At 44.3% G+C, this 3,141-nt stretch overlaps 1 long non-coding RNA gene across 1 annotated transcript; it reads right to left on the bottom strand.

The window, feature by feature from the left end:
• Positions 1 to 379: 379 nt before the first annotated feature.
• Positions 380 to 3,016, bottom strand: LOC127749084 (uncharacterized). Its single transcript, XR_008010958.1, has 3 exons — positions 2,815 to 3,016; positions 1,574 to 2,741; positions 380 to 1,488 (listed from the first exon to the last, which is right to left on the bottom strand). It is a non-coding gene; the product is annotated as an uncharacterized LOC127749084 (long non-coding RNA).
• Positions 3,017 to 3,141: the final 125 nt, after the last annotated feature.

The following is a 3,141-nucleotide window of genomic DNA, read 5'->3' as shown; positions in this document are numbered from 1 at the left end:
AAAATATTTTTAAAAAACGTCATTTTTGGGACCTGTTGTTTTTGATTTTTTAAAAATCCAATTTTTGAGATACAAAACGACCCTGAAAATCCCAGGTCGCTCGCTCAATTCGTTTTCGAGTTTTCGTGCGGACAGATACACAGACACACAGACAGACACACAGACAGACAGAAAAAGTTTTTTCCGACCAGACGGAGTAATAGGCTTCGCTAATCGCTCAGCCAATAATATTTAGAAGTTAAAGGTACCCTCATATGTGAAGAGTTAACCTCGCTAGCCAACACTCACATGTGAAGGTAGATTTGGGCCAGCGGGACTTGCGTTCTGGCGGCCCCAATCTACCTTCACATGTGAAGGTGAAGTACAGAGGTTAAATAAAGGTACCCTCACATGTGAGAGGTTTTTAAAACAAAAGTAATGAAACAGCACAGCAGTCAAAAGCAACTTCGTTTGATGTTCTTCAATTTTTTTTCTGCGCTTCCGCCTTAAGTTTGTCACACTGACATCGTCTTCCATGTCAGACATGTGATCAGCAGTATAGCAATGATGGTCATTGTCCTGGACTTTGCATCAAAATGTTCACCTCTAGAACCAGACTTTGATGGGTCTTATTGTCAGATCTCCGTGAAATTTTAAACACTTTTTGCTTTTACATTGCTATGTCAATCATCACTGGGAAGCACCTCTCAGATGGTATTCATCATTTGACATCTTTCCCTACTCTAATCTACTTACTCCCGTCATCTTGCTTTCTAACATTAACCCACTGCACTGTAAAATGCTTGCAAAGAATTTGTTTGTATCTCAAACTATTTTCCTTGCGAGTTGCAAAGAATTTTGAAGCACAGCATAATGAACCAGTTCTTTGTAAGCTTGTGAAATATTTCTATGCAAAGAATTCCTTTCAATGCGAATTAATTCTTTGCAATGCGAGCATTTTATATTATTGGTACTGTTATCTTGTAAGTTTAGAAACAAACCTGGACGGTATGGTAGAAGGCATTATCCATTATTATGAGGGTTGGCCTGGTGAAGTTGGCGAGCATATCCTCTTTAAAGTGCCTGTTAAACCTTTCACCATTCATGTCTCTGTGGTAGTCCACATCAGTCGTGGATGACGCCTCGCAGAAACCAGCACCAGAAACAAAGCCCTCTGCACCACCTGTATGGCTGATTAGAGACCTTCTCCCCAAGGATGAACCCCCCTCCCGCCTACAGAATGACCTGGGGTCCTCATTTACCCAGGACCTTGGCTTCATTCCACTTCCACGGAGGAAGGTCCAGGTCTCATCCTGGTAAACCTCATATAGCCTGTTTTCTGATGTGAAAGTTTCATAGAACTGGCGCAGGAAGTTGTGGCGCTTCATAATTGTCCTGGGCTTTTGAATGAGATGCCTTTTGCCATCATCTATTACAAAATCGAATCCTAGTTGGTAGAGCAGTTCTCTGAGGGATTCAGCACCACCCGCCCGTGGTACTTGTTCAGCCCTGAAAAGATTCACAAAAATCAGTATAAATGGCAGTATAAAACAGGGCTCTGTAACTTCTCAGAACACAAATGAATGTTAGTTACTCAACGTAACAAACCACATGTCAAATTAAAAGTTATTGGCGTTGTAATTTTCTTATGATTTCTTTTTGCTTGTTTGCCGCACGACTAACAATGTACCAGCAAGCCACAAAAAAAGAGACAAACTAAGATCTGAGCATTGGTATAAATAAAGAATCTAGGTGACAAACAAGGCAAGCGGAGACTTCAAAACAAAAACTCAAAGGTGCAGAAGAGAAAGGGACATCGAAACGCACTACTTGTTCAACTAAACACAACACGGAGTGATCAAGAGTGCTATGAACTGTCATACATTATTTCTGCCAGAAGCAGTTTCAGCGTTATGTGACGTCCTGCAACAAAAATTATCATCATGGTAAGGGATTTAAGGGAGAATACTCTGATATTGCAATAGTTTAATATGTGTTGTGAGCATGGTCATGCTGATTCTGTTGCCATCAATAAATTTTAGCTGTACATTATTTAATTTTTTACTACCTATTAATTTACATATCTATTCTTCAAATCTATTTCGAAAGCATAGCTGACACAGTACCATAATGAGGTGTCTATTACAACAAGTACAACTGCAATTATTTTCTCTTGATTTAATACAGCAGTTACAGTCACAGTGACAAATTAAATTATTATTTTTTATTGTCTCCCTCCTCATGCAGCAACAGTTGCAGTCGCAAGAGTTTCTGCCCTCACAACACACGGTATAGTTTCTTGTATTTCAAGACCTGGTTTTGGATGCCATTGGCGTTCTCCCTTAGATCCAAGACCGGGTCTTGAAATACAAGAAACTATTTTTTTCCGTGCAGTCAGTATTGTTGAGATCATCCATTTTGGCCTCGCGCATCGCCGCGACGGTGATGGTGGGTTGAGCCTCGGGGGTAGAGTCCTGGGCTGCGCGTGCGGGGCGGTCGTCGACAGCGGCCTGCCGGAGCCCCGCACCGAACCACTGGCGCTCTCCCGTTAGCCCAAGGCGGCTGTGAACAGGCTGTAAGGGAAAGAGTCGGACAGTGCCAAGGACACATGACGCAGGAGGAGAGGTTACCCCGCGGGGGGCGATGTAACGCCGGCCACGCCACGCGCCCCGACTCCGGCTGAACCCGAGCGCAAGGCGGTTGTCGTCGTCGTCCTCCGCACCGTCCTGCTCCTCACGAACGCCGACCCGCTCATGTACAGGCTGAACAGACAAACAGAGGTTAAGGCGACATCCAACTTGCATCGGCACTGAGCTAAAAAACGAGGATACTTACACGGCGGGGCATGGGAGCCATGATGGCTATCCTGCCGGCGAACTCGCGCCCGGCCTCTTTTGCTATCTTCTCCTCGGCCATTGTAGGGCGCGACGAGGGGCCTGCAGCGGCCCAGCAGTGCCTCCAAAAGGGCAGGCTGTTGCGGGCTCAACGCATCATGCTCGCAGGTGAAAGAGTCCGCATGGTAGATTGACAAGCCCGCACGAGCCCGCACAGTTTTTCAAGTATAAAATTTTCATATTATTCCTAATTAAATTGATTTTTTGCCTCGACATATCTAAAGAATGGCATCCAATAGTAAGATCTGTCAAGGCAAAAAATCAATTT

This window comes from Frankliniella occidentalis, unplaced genomic scaffold (assembly GCF_000697945.3).
Source record: "Frankliniella occidentalis isolate FOCC.00 unplaced genomic scaffold, Focc_3.1 Scaffold30, whole genome shotgun sequence".
Lineage (NCBI taxonomy): Eukaryota > Metazoa > Arthropoda > Insecta > Thysanoptera > Thripidae > Frankliniella > Frankliniella occidentalis.
The sequence above is the reverse complement of the archived record's forward strand: the minus strand, read 5'-3'. Positions and strand labels throughout refer to the sequence as shown.